Source organism: Cupressus sempervirens, chromosome 1 (assembly GCF_028749045.1).
Source record: "Cupressus sempervirens isolate cs-2001-9-10 chromosome 1, ASM2874904v1, whole genome shotgun sequence".
Classification (NCBI taxonomy): Eukaryota; Viridiplantae; Streptophyta; class Pinopsida; order Cupressales; family Cupressaceae; genus Cupressus; species Cupressus sempervirens.
Window position 1 is genome coordinate 711177077 of NC_143118.1, and position 13898 is coordinate 711190974.

Below are 13898 nucleotides of genomic sequence, written 5' to 3' on the forward strand. Positions count from 1 at the left end.
CTTGTTCCACTACCTACTCTCTCCCATCCCCTACTCTATCTCTCTTAAATGATTCCATTCCACCTCTCTCTCCCTCCCACTCCCTCTCTCTCTCTCTCTCTCTCTCTCTCTCTCTCTCTCTCTCTCTCTCTCTCTCTCTCCCATTGCCTACTCTCTCTATCTCTCTCTCCCCTCTCTCATTATTGACTCTCTCTCTATGACACACACACACCCATCCCCCCTCTCTCCTCTTCCATCCCCTACTTTTTCTCTCACTTGCTCTCCCTCTCCCACTCCCTCTCCCACTGCCTGCTCTCTCTCACTCTCACTCTTACTCTCTCTCACTCTCTCTTACTCTCACTCTTACTCTCTCCCTCTCCACTCTCTCTCTGCTACCCTCTAGTCTCTCTTAAATTTTCACACTCTCTCCTATCCCCTACTCTCTCTCTCTCTCTCTCTCTCTCTCTCTCTCTCTCTCTCTCTCTCTCTCTCACACACACACACACACACACACACACACACACACACACACACACATTTCTATTCCCCTTGTCTCCCTCTCTCCCACTCCCTCTCCCATCACCTACTCTCTCTTTGATCCCCTACTCTCTCTTGAGCTACTTTTTCTTCCCCCTCTCCCGTTCCATACTCTCTCTCTTTCACACACATGCACTCCCATCCTCCTCTCTCTCAAGTTCTTCCTCTCCCACTCTGTCTCCCATCACCTACTCTCTCTCCCCTCCATCCCCTACTTTTAATCTCTCTCTCCCAACCTGTACTCTCTCTCACACTTCCTCTCTCTCCCATCCCCTACTTTAAATCTCTTTCCCCCATCCCACACTCTCTCTTTTCCACCCGTACTCTCTCTCACACTTCCTCTCTTTTCCACCCCTACTCTCTCTCTCTCTCTCATCCTATACTCTATTTGCCACCCCTACTCTCTCTCTGTCTCTTCTATCCTATACTCTCTTTGCTACCTCTACTCTTTCTCACTTTCTCTCTCCCATCCTGTACTCTCTCCCCTCTCCTATCCCCTACTTTCTCTCTATCTCTTTCATGAACACACATAGCCATTTCCCTATCCCCCCCCACCTAGTTCTCTTTTGCAACTTACATCTTACTAGTGCATGTGCACTATAGTGCTTGTGCCCTATAGTACGCACACGCTATTTAGAACTAAGGTTTAAATAGCGCATGCACGCTATAGCACATGTGTGTTATAGGGCACACACACTAATTAAACCTTAATCAAACCAAAGCCTAAGGCTTGGTTTTGCCTTGGAGATCCAACCCAAAGGTTTGGATTTGATGAATAGGCCCGAGACATGTTTTCCAACAAACATACAAAAAATGATTATTTTTTCTTTAGTGCTCCCCTTCAAGACTTCTCGTGGTTGGGTATCGATAAGATCAGGTTACATAGAATTATAGGTCTCTGTGTTAGCTATCTAACCATATAATTTATTTTTAATTTAAACTATTTCTAGCCTTTCATCTATAATTTCTTTTGAATGTATGTTCATTTTTTGTCAAAAACCACCACGTACTAATTGGGCTATAGATTTTAGCTTGTTCATCGAATTTTGTAACAACTTAGTTTTTTAGAAACTAGACTCTATTCTACACACTTTGAAAAAAAAAGTTTTTATTTTAGATTAGTTTTCAATTATTTCTTTGGGGAGCACACAGATATTTCATGTTTTTGGGATGTGCCTAGTTAAAAAATTTGTTTAAAAAAAAATAGACATTATAAAATTACTCAAAAAATATGGGATAAACTACATAGTGTTAAGTAACTTTCGACCAGAGCGATTAAAAAATTTCAAAAAAAAAGTTAAAATTTTAGGGGGGCCACACTTTGTACTGTGTTATGTTTTTTTGGAATAAACAGTACCACTTTTTGTGGCCCCCTTTTTTGAGGACCTAAAACTAAACCATTTTGAAAAATAATTAGTAGTTTAGAAACTAGATTCAAAGGACTACGAACTTTTTTTTTGTCATAACTGAAAATTTTGAGCATAACTATCTTCAAATTCTTGTTGAAGTTCAAAATTTGTAGATTTCAGGAAAAAGGTGTCCACTTATACCCCCCTTTTGGCACCACAACTTTGTGCACTTACCCATGAGTCCTTAAAATTAAGATGTAAAAGTTAGGAGAGTTTATTTTAGAGAGGGGAAGAAAGGAAGAGGAGAAGAGAGGAGTTCAAAAAGGAAAAATGGAAGAGGAAAGTTATATCATGAAGAAAATAAGGAAGTGACTTCTTGAAAAGGTATGAATGATATTGAAAGGATGTGAACCTTCGAAAGGGTCATAATTATAATAGTTGTGACTCTTAAAAAATATTGTGATTAGAAAGTATTGGGATGTTTCCAAAGAATTTTAGTTATGAAGTTTTGTGACTTTTCAAAGTATTTGTATTATGAAAGGTTGTGACTCTTGGAAAAAGAAAGTTAATAAGGTAAGCATTTGTTATTTTAAATATTTTTAAATATTAACTATGGTAATAAGGAGGTAATATAATTATATAGAAATACCAAGGTAATAAAAATGAACATTTTCTTTCATTTGATATAATTAAATAAAATAAATAAACATCTAATCAGTGTAATTAATTAAGAAGAGATAATTATTCAAGAAAGATCTCAAGATTATGATAATTATTAAGAACTAGGTGGATGAGAGGGTAGGGCTGAGTCCTAAGGCAAGAGGGGAATATATTGACTCTTTGGCTTAGGTTTATTGAGCTATGGGACCCCAACACAATGTTTGAGGACTAAGGTATGATATAGCATCTAGGCATGCCAAGGGATTGAAAAAACTCATTTGAAAGGTGAGGACCAAGGTCTTGTCAAGCCTTTCATGCATTCTCCTTGTCCAATCCCTGAACGATGTAGCCTATACATACAATGTAGTAGATAGGATATGAACATATATGAAGAATTAACATTGATTAAATAATGCAATGATAATCTTTTAAATTGATTCCTTGGAAAAATTAGAACAATATTATAAGCCCTTGGATGTAGGGATATTGCATTCCCGTTATTCTTGGACTTAGAATGACCATACTACTTTTTGTTCTTGCCTCTTTCTTTTGGTCCTCCTTAAACACTCAAAGCCTCTTTGGCATTTAGAGAGACCTTCGTTCTGATCTCATTAGAAAGTAGAGAACCAACAATGTCCTCCATCTTTAAGACAACTAAAGTGCTCCCTATGGAAATGACAAGGCTATCCCATGAGTCTGACAATGAACATAGCAAGACTTCTTCATCCATCAACACCTTAATTGAGGTTAACTAAGTCACCAACATATTTAAACTTTCAATATGCTTAGAAATATTTCCACCTTCTTCCATTCTCAAGGAATATAACTTCTTCCCAAAGAAAATCTTGTTCACAAGTGATTTCACTTGATAGATCTCACTTAGCTTCTTCCAAAGCTTCTTTGTGGTAGGTTCTTCATGGAAATTAATCATAATCAAGTTTGGAAGACATAATCTGATGAGACTTTTAGCTTTTATCTCTGTCACATCATACTATGTAGCTAAATTCAGATCCATACCCTTAGTTTATTCTCATCAATCACATCCTATAGATCCTGATCAATCAATAGATCATCCATCTTCAGCTTGCAAATCTCAAAGTTTGTGCCAAAAAACTTCTCCACATCAATCCTCCCTAATAGGCATGTCATCTTTCCAATCCTACAACACTGAAATAAAAACATCTACATAAACTTCCACTCAAACCCTGTTTAGCTCAAAAAACTCTATACCTAAAAAATAGAACCAAAACTAGCTAGGATCTGATACCACTTGTAAGGAACCAAAGGTGCCTGAAATTGCTTCCTACACCAATCTTTGAGAGGACAATAATGCAAATTCAACTAACTATTATAGAGATCTCAATAAATGCATAATAATATAATCAAATTAACAATGAATGCATAACACAATTATTACAATGAGGAAACCCTTTTAGGAGAAAGACCCCACCCTCCAAAACTCACACAATGTATTCTCAAATCAAGAGAGAAATCCACAATTTTATGATGCTTGTAACTATGTTTAATAATCTTTAATCTGATTACAGTGTGATTACGATTATTTAAAAAATGCACATGGTGTTGAATTCTAATAGCTATAATATTTTAATGGATAATTAAATGAGGTTTTACACTATTTCTGAAAGCCAACTACAAACTGGTATAGGAAACTCTGAACGTATGATATTTAGCAAGCTTACGACTAGTGAAGAATTTGCTATTAAATAGTATAATATCTTTCAAATGGGACTTCCTCTAGAAGTGATGTTTCTCGTGTTAGACTCCCTTGAAAGATCTTCTTAATGAAATTTTTTAGGCATATAGATCAGTTGGTTTGTCACACACTCTTTTAATTGCAATGACTAAAATGATGACAAATATATTAAATAATAGGAGATACAATAAACACATGGATTTGCCCTTTGCAATTTAGTGAATAAGCTTGTTCCTATTATTTTTATATTTACCAAATTGGCTAAGTACATTTAAATTGTATACAATCTTTGCTTTTGTTTATAGAATTTGGATGTATTTTTAGTAGACTTTAATAGATTAAAATTTATGATTGTGTCATAAGGGCACTTATAGAATGAGCCATCGTATAATCTATTGTCTTAAGAAATGATGAAATGAGACATGTTTTCTTAGCACGCAAGAACATAAAATAGTGAATTATGACTTAGAATATGTGGACTAGAGTAAAGCCATAAAAGAAGACATTGAACAAATTGAGAAAAAAAGATATGGACTCTACTTCCTAGACCAAAAGATATAAATGTGATTGGCATCAAGTGGGTATACAGAAACAAGTTAGATGAAAATGGTGAAGTCACAAGAAACAAGGAAAAATTAGTTTGTAAAGGATATGCACATGAAGAAGGGATAGACGATGGAGAAAAAATTGCTCCTATTGTAAGATTGGAAGGAGTAAGAACTCTACTTTCTTATTCTGCATACAAAGCTTTCAAATTTTATCAAATGGATGTTAAGTCTACATTTCTAAATGGTATATTGGAGGAAAAGATTTATATAAAACAACTAGAAAGATTTGTTGATGCTAACAACAAAAACTTGGTATGTAGACTACACAAAGCTTTATATGGTTTGAAGCAAGCACGAAGAGCATGGTATGAAAAGCTTCATAATTATCTTCTGAATGTTAGATTTCAGAGGACTGATGATAACAACAATATGTAATTGAAGATAGAGAAAGGAAAAAGGTATTTTAGTATTTGAATTTTTTTTTGATGAAATCATATTTGGAGGTCAAAAATATTTTTGTAAATCTTTTGAAAATGAAATGAAGAAATAACTTGAGATGTCTATGCTTGGAGAGATCAAGTTCTTTGTGGGTTGGCAAGTACATCGAATGAAATATGGTATATACATCACTCAGTAAAAGTATGTAAAGGAGATATTGAAAACTTTTGAATTGGAAGATTCTAATCCAGTAAGCACATATATGATGACAAGCCATAAATTGTAAAAGAATGATGATTTAGCTGAGGTGAATCAAACATTATATAGGTCTAAGATTGGGAAATTAGAATATGTAGTAGATAATAAACCTGATATTGCATTATATATAGGGATAGTTGCAAGATTCTCTGCTAATCCCAAGGAGAACTATTTGATGATTGTCAAGAGAATAATGAGATCTATCTAAAAGGAACAAAAGAATATGGTCTATACTATAAGAAAAATGGAAATTCTGAATTGAGAGCCTACACTAATGCTAATTGGGCTCCAAATATCAATGACAGAAAGCACACCAGTGGAGGAGCATTTTTATTAACTAAAAAACTCATTACATGGACTAGCAAGAAACAAATCTATATCTCTCAATCTACTGTTGAAGCTAGATATGTTCCTACTATAGTAAATTGTACAAACATTGTATGGATCAAACAACTACTCAATGGTATGAAGGAGGAAATCATGAAACTTGTGATACTTTATTGTGATAATACAAGTGCTATAAATATATCGAAGAATCTAATGATGCATACAAAGACTAAGCACATTGCAATCAAGTATCATTACTTGAGAGAGTTAGTTCAAGATAAAGAGGTGAATATGGAATATGTTAACACAAAAGAGAAAATAGCTGAAATCTTCACAAAAGCTTTACCTAAGGATGCTCATGAGTATCTAAGAGGTAAAATAGGGCTGATACCACTACCAAAGGCTATATAAGAAGCATGTAAAGTAACCTGCATCAAACAAGTTGATTGACATATGTTACACATTGTTGCAGTGGATGCTACTTCAGGAGCTACCTAAAGTAATAATGGAAAAAGAGTTACAAATCAGTCACAAGGTAGGTGATAGAGGGAGAAACTAAAAATGTTCATACCTATATATTAAGATGAAAAGTATTTGGCATTTTTGTCAAAGAGGGAGAAAGATAATGAAATGGATAAATATCTTGTTGAGTGAGAAATCCTAAGTACTAAGGGAGGTACTATTGTCATGCAAAGAGAAATTTGGGAAAAATAATAAAATGATGAGGGAGAAATCTAGAACAAGAGACATAAAGGGAGGTAGAAGATATAAATAGAAGAAACTTGGAATATGTACTTAGAGGGAGATAGTGTACCTGTTGGTTACATCTACCTAATAAGAGAGAGATAATGTTGAGGGAGATATAAGAAGTGAGACTCATAAGGATGAGTTCATTGATTGTCTATTGATCAGAACATAATTGTGTAACCTATTTAGAAGATAAAAAGTTGGTGATAGAGGGAGAGATTTCAATACAATGAATTATTTTCTTTTTGGTACTTTGATTGGTTATACTAATCAAGCATTCTCAGTTTGGTTTGCCATCAATGCCAAAAAGGGAGATTATTGAAAATAGATTGATACAATTATGAATATGTGTTTCAATCATTTTTTTGTCACTGATGTCAAACCTACTACTTTTTGGTAAGAAAATTTCTTAGATGATTTTAGTACTATCATTTTTTTGATTGATGAAGAGGATTTGATCAAATGAGGTAACAATAAAACCTGGACAAATGGTTGAGTAATGATATCAAAAGAAGTACAAGGATCAGTTAAGATAGTGATATTATAGTGCATTAATAATCTACATAAGGTTGCAAAGGAGGGAGACACTAAATAATTTCAAAAGAAAAGTTAAATGAAGTATGTCTACCAAGTTTAACAATCTGCATAGTAGGTGCTGAGTGAAGTTAGTGTAAGTCGAGAAAAAAATCAATCGGAGCCAAGAAAGTCAATTTCAATAGAAGTGCAGGGATATAGTGTAAGCTGAGTAAAGTTAGTTGATTCCAAGCACTCATAAAAATTAGTTTGTGTTGATTATTTTTGATAGTGGATGTCAAGGAATTTAGTATGTGCTAAGCATTAGAAGCAAGTTAATGTTGAGTGTCAGCAATATGAGAAATATCTTGAATTCAATGAATCTGAGCCAACAAGTTTGGTTTCTTGGATTGTGCGAACCATGTGGAGAATAAGCTTGATGAGCTCATGGCATAGAATTCAAGATAAACCATTTTGAGGTGAATTCAAAAAGGATTGAAGGGGAAGTTTCTAGAAGGGAATAAAATGAAATGGTGGGTAGATTCATTTAATCCTACCTAATCCAACCTAACCCTAAAAAGGAAGGATGCGTTAGAAATATTATGATAGGCTAAGTTACTTAGAGGGGAGTGGTGAATCAAAAACTTAATCATTAATTAGCAATTAATCATTCATGTATATTTTTATCTGATTGCATGCATAAGAAATTGAAAACATTAAAAACATTCATAACACTTTTGACACAAAATTTTGATCACCTAGAAACCTTCCAAATAGAAAGTAAAACTAGGGTGAGGATCATAACCACAAGTTTTAGTATTTTCGTATAGAGTTTGGCCTTTTAAAGCTTACAATTATCACTTTTGATGATCTGCCCTATTAGGAGCAATAAAGACTACTAGGTCAACCTTACTAAAGGATTTACAAACATATATTGAAAAATGCACTTGATAAAAAGATTTTCCCAAGACTCTTAGGTTTACCTTGTTAATGGGTTTGACTAATCCACCTATTAGGATGAAGCAGTGGCTAATCTCTAATCTGCAACTTGGTTTTCTTAATGAGATTCCTGTGAGTGTACAAATCACCTTGTTGTGATAGATAAATATTTTCTTCTCCTTATACTATTGTAGCCTTTGTAATTCACTCTTCTTTCCTCTCTACTTGTTACATTACATCATATCATCATATTGGATATGTCACAATTTATTACATATATACCAATCTAATTTACAAATTACAAATTTTCCCACAAATTCAAGTTTAAAAAAATATTAAAAAATTGGCCAAAGTGTAGAAACTCAGGTTTTGAAGATTGACTTGGTGAGGTTCTGATACTTGGCATCCACTATCAATGCTTGGCATCATCATGCACTTGGTAGATGTAGAAGCTTGGTCCATACTGATCACTTCCAAGTAGTCTTGAAATTGGTCTACACTGGTGACTTCGTGAATACTATGAAACTTAGCATATAAATGGAATCACTCAATTCACACTACTTAGATCAGTCAATGCTATCACTACGAGCTTACTATAAATTGAGTCACTTGGTTAACACCGAGTAGCTTGACTAACACTAGACTCACATCATATCAACTGCAAACTTAGGAAACAATGCACAACTCAATTTACACTAGTAAACATGGCATACACTGAGATGCTCAGTGCAAATTGAATCTATGCAAAGGACTTAGTAGCAACTGTAGAACTTAGTACCGACTAAAATGCTTGGTTAACACTATTAACTATACAATATGTTTGGTAGATGCTCACAATCTAAATAAGTGTATGCCAGTAATAACAAACATGATTCCAATGTAAACAATCTCCCCCTTTGACGTTAGTGAAAAAATCACTTATCAACCAAAATTGAATTCAAGAATGTTCAAGAACATCTTTATCCCTCACCTTATGTATCCAACTCGATAGAGTATATTGTTTTTTGAGACTTTTCAAAATTATTTTTGTAAGAAATGTATTTCTATACATGGTAAAGCTCCCCTATACATAATATAAAATATAAATCACATCTTTTCACAATACATCTAAATATATCTTATCCCTTTTATACAATATACATTTTCTTTACAATCTGCAATTTTCTCCCCCTTTCTCCTTACATCTTCTCCAATCTCAATGTTTTCTCAATCTTTTCCCCCTTCATCTTCTCACCCTTTTTTACAATACTGCCAAAGATTTATGCAATATATATTCTATATAGTAATGCCAAAATGTGACAAGAAATCTAAATGTACTTTCAAGATAAGAGCCAAAATCTTGTCCCAATTCTCTTGCAGCACCTTGGATTTGTGCAATGCAATCTGTGAAATCTACACTTCTACTAAAAATTCTATCATATGGTCTGCAATGGAGAAGTTGTTATCACGAATGAGCATTTTTGAATGTGTAATGTGCTTCTATGGTGCATCCATGTTTGAAAGAATCATGTTCTGAATATCTATCAATGTGGATCTTATTCTGGCCTCTACTTTTAGCAATTCTGCTTGCATATCTATAAGAAATATGATCTTTTTAAAGCGAGCAGAGCTTGAACTTGGGTCATGTGTACTTGCATTTAGATCTCCATCAATCTTTGACAATTTATGGAAGATTGATGTATCACAAAGTTTACCAAAAAGTAAAGATACATTAATGCAGGAGGTCTTTAGAGAACCTAGAATAATAGATAATTCTACTTGATGAAGGGGTAAAAGAACATATCTGTGTCACCATTTGTGATACAAAAACCTATATTGGTCAAATATCATTTCTCTATCAAAACTCAATTTCTTTGAAAAACTAAAAATACCCTTTTATAGATCTTAGATTGAATATCATCATTATATAAAATTTTGAGTGTTTTGATTAGTTATAATATTTTATAATCTTAAAATATTATAAGTTTATATTTCAATATTTCAGAAGATGCTCCCTCAAAAAAGGGGAAAAAATAGTAAATCCTATCAAAAATAAAATAAAATAATATTTATCTCTAGAGGAGAGAATCCTCTTCATGAATATGTAATTTTTTTTCAAGAAGGTATAGATTTGATAGGGAAGTTTTGACAAGAGGAAAAAACTATTAGATTCTGATAAGGTCGAACTTGAGTACTTATAACAAAGAAAATACATATAAAAAATAATATATATATTTTTTTCACTAGCTATACATGTCATCTATAAGATATTTTCAAATTAGAACAAAAAAAGATGATTTGCATATACTTGTTTGATGGGAACTACACCCTATATTTTTTACATTTAAAAAAGTGACTTCAAAGTAAAATAAAATGAATAAATTCTCACTCAAAAAAATTATAAAAATTATAGGCATGAAATTCATCCAATTCTACACATTTCATCAGTTTACATGACCTTCATATTTTAAATACGGATACCATTTTTTATGTCATTAATGTTGAACTGTCACATTCTAATGTCACATTTCTTTATAAAAGGTGACACAGATTTGGGCTTTTACTCGAAGAGAAATTTGTTGAGCAATAAGCTCTAAAACTTAATTCTCAAACTTTTTCTTAACTTTCTACAGCAATTTATCCTATCCATCCAAATCTTCATTATATTTATGGATTGTCTCTACTAATTGGTACAAAATTGGTAGAGAAGCATCAACCTCTATTCCTAGAGCCTTTGCTAAAATATTATTAGTGTCCTCAATTATTTTGAATTCTTTGTTTCTTCCCTCTCTTAGTATTTTCTACTTTGCTTTCTTTTGAAGAAGTTCTCCCAAAATTTGCATTTGATCAAGAGTTAGATTTGAGATGTCACATTTAGGAATGATAATATACTCATCAATATCTATATCTTCTTCCTTCTCCTTGCCTTTTCCCAAAAATTTTGTGCTCAATTGAGGCTTGGTCTCAACTATCTTTGCACTTATTACTTGCATTGCAAGAATGGAAACAATTGTAGAAGTGGTAGAGCTTGTTGAAAGAGTTGATACTACATTCACTATTGAAATATATATAGAAGAAATACCTGATGTAGCAAAAATTTATGTAGAGGGAAGAACTTTTTGCTTAATAGATGAAGTGATTGCCACTTCTATCAATGAAGTATAGAGCTAGACCAGTGCAAAGATTGATTGAGTGCTTGTGCTTTTAGTGTTGTTCAAAATCAATCTTGTTGAAGTTGTCTCTCAGATTTTTGTTTTCAATGTTTTTCTTGGTGAATGAAGAAGTGACGCTATGACCACTGTAGCAATATTTATTAGGTCGGTCTCCTCAATATCTTGTGCATATTCCTCTTCATCATCTACATTATCAAAATGAATCACCTCTTCATTATCAATCTCTCCATCTTTCTCTTGATTATCATTTTCATCCTTATCACTTAGACTATCTACAAAATCAGTTGGCTTATGAAGAAGATAAAAATTCTTCCATGTGTTTGTAGCATTCTTTACAACATGCTTAATATCCTTCAACAATATAAGAAACTTATATTTAACCTTAAAGTTATCTTTTCTTCATTTTTCTTCAAATATTCCTTCACCTCCATGTCATCCAAATTTGGCATGATTTTCCTCTGGGTCTGCTCATATATATCTTTCGTAGTTTGCATGGCATGTTCCTATCTTGGCTTAATCTTGTCCATCAAAGCATTAGGAATCTATTGAGCTAGCTTATCAGGTGAGTACTTCCACTTACCCATCTTGGATATTAACATATCTTAATTATTCTTCTGCTCCTCTATAGTCCTAGTCTCATATTTTAGTGTCTTAAATTTTGTAATGTCGGATCTTGATTCTAACCCATTCATTCTTTCCTCAATGGTGCATGGAGACCTCTTGAAGATTATGTATCCTCTTTATTTATTTACTTTCTTTCTGGATGATCTCCTCATGAACACAATAGTAGATATCTTGGCATGTTTGGTAATGATTACCTTACCTTTCTTCTTTAGTGTCTCTTCTTCCTATGACTTCTCTTCATCTTCTAATTCTTCATCATCTTCTTTTCCTTCAGTTAATAGAAGAGTAGAACTAGTTTTCAGTCTAGCAATCCTCTTCTTTCTTTTGTTAATAGCTTGAGGGAGTTTGATTTCTAGTTCTATCCTAGCCTTTGCCTCAGCATAGGTGCCAAAATAAGTGCTTTTAGGATCAATAGGCTCATTTATCAAAGCCTCAATAATTTCTTTGGTTTTTTCAATTTTCACCTCATATCCTAGAATTTTTACCCATACTATTCTTGGCCTAACTTCTTGAATGTACACTTTGTCACTATCAACCATGAAACAAACATCATCCTTGTAATCCTCAACTAACTTCTTGGGGATTGTGAATATGTTATTCATTTTCTCTTTAAATCCATCAAATTAGTTTTCTATAATGCTTGCATAATTCTCTCCCATTTCAACAATATACTCATTAATTTGATAATGAACTGGTACCTCTTTCCTCCAAACTACAATATCTTTGGATGGGAAGAACTTCTTAACATAGGAAAATAAACAATTCAAGAGTGAGCTAAACTTACATCAATTTTTTTGGAAGTTCTAATGCTTTCCATGTTCTCGTTGAACTAGTTCAATAGTAACTCGGCAAGGTCAAGAGAAAAGTTATTCTTGACCACCTTATATGCTAAATCAACTGCTTCACAAGATACATTGATCAATCTGCTCCAACTTTAGATTTTGTGAGCTATGACATGAATGCCAAACTTTAATTCCATGTTAGTAACATAGCCTATCTTCATTCCCCTTCCATCCCACTCAGCAAGGGTTTTCTTCTCTAGAACAACCTGACCTAGGGTTTCAGTCCTTTTACCTTTGTCAACATGGGAAGACCAATGATCTTGTGGATCATCTTCTTAGTTATCAAAACTAGTTGTTCCAATAATAGCTAACAATTGTGCACATGACTAAGGATAAATCTTGTCCATTTTTCTTGAAAATCTTGTAGCATATGAGGAATGTTAGTTATACCTTTTGTCTCAAGATGTTGATGCTCAGGTTTCAACAAACCATGAATGCATAACTCCTTTAAACATTAATCCATCTCTAATGTTTTGGTATTTTGAATAGCACATTTGAAATATGAATGAATATAATTAATTAATAGTACCTTAGGAGGAATTGTGACTGCACTCCACTCACATCTAGGGTTTCTACAATGATAGGAGTCAACTTGAATTCTAGTGCCTTCCATTCCACACCTCAAACCAACATATTTGAACCTCTTTTCATTTTTTTTCTGGTGGATACGATCTTTGCTTACTAGGGTTTTATAGAATATGCAAATTTTAGTAACAATTTCTCAAATCACTTGAATTCTTTGAAGATTACTCTGCACAAATAGCTATCAAAAATTTACGATGAGAAATGTCTTCAATTTCATCCTTTTTATCAAGTTTCACTATAAATGGCTAGTATGATTGTTCTCTTAAGTGACAGACTATCATCCACTTCACTTGCATTGAATACTCAATAGTCTTCCATGACTCAGTAACCATACAAAACTTTGTTAATCCTGTGCTTTCTTGGTAGCATCTACAAGTCGACCTTGCTCTATAAGGATAGTAACTTGGTAGTAACCGCCATCTCTTATTTGATGATCCCTTTGCATCTTGAATGCTGATATGGATCCTTTGTCTAGTCAATTGGAACTAATATTAGACATCGTCTACAGTATCCTAGTTCTAGTTCTCCCGTAAGAATCAAGTGGAAATGGTGGAATCACTCAATTCTTGAGTGACTTGATCATCATTTCTTGGACTTGCATTTTAAGAAGATTTTGGAACCCATTGCTATCTCATTTGTTTTCTAATGTTATCAGCTTTTTCCTTCTTTTCATCTTCAATTCTTCT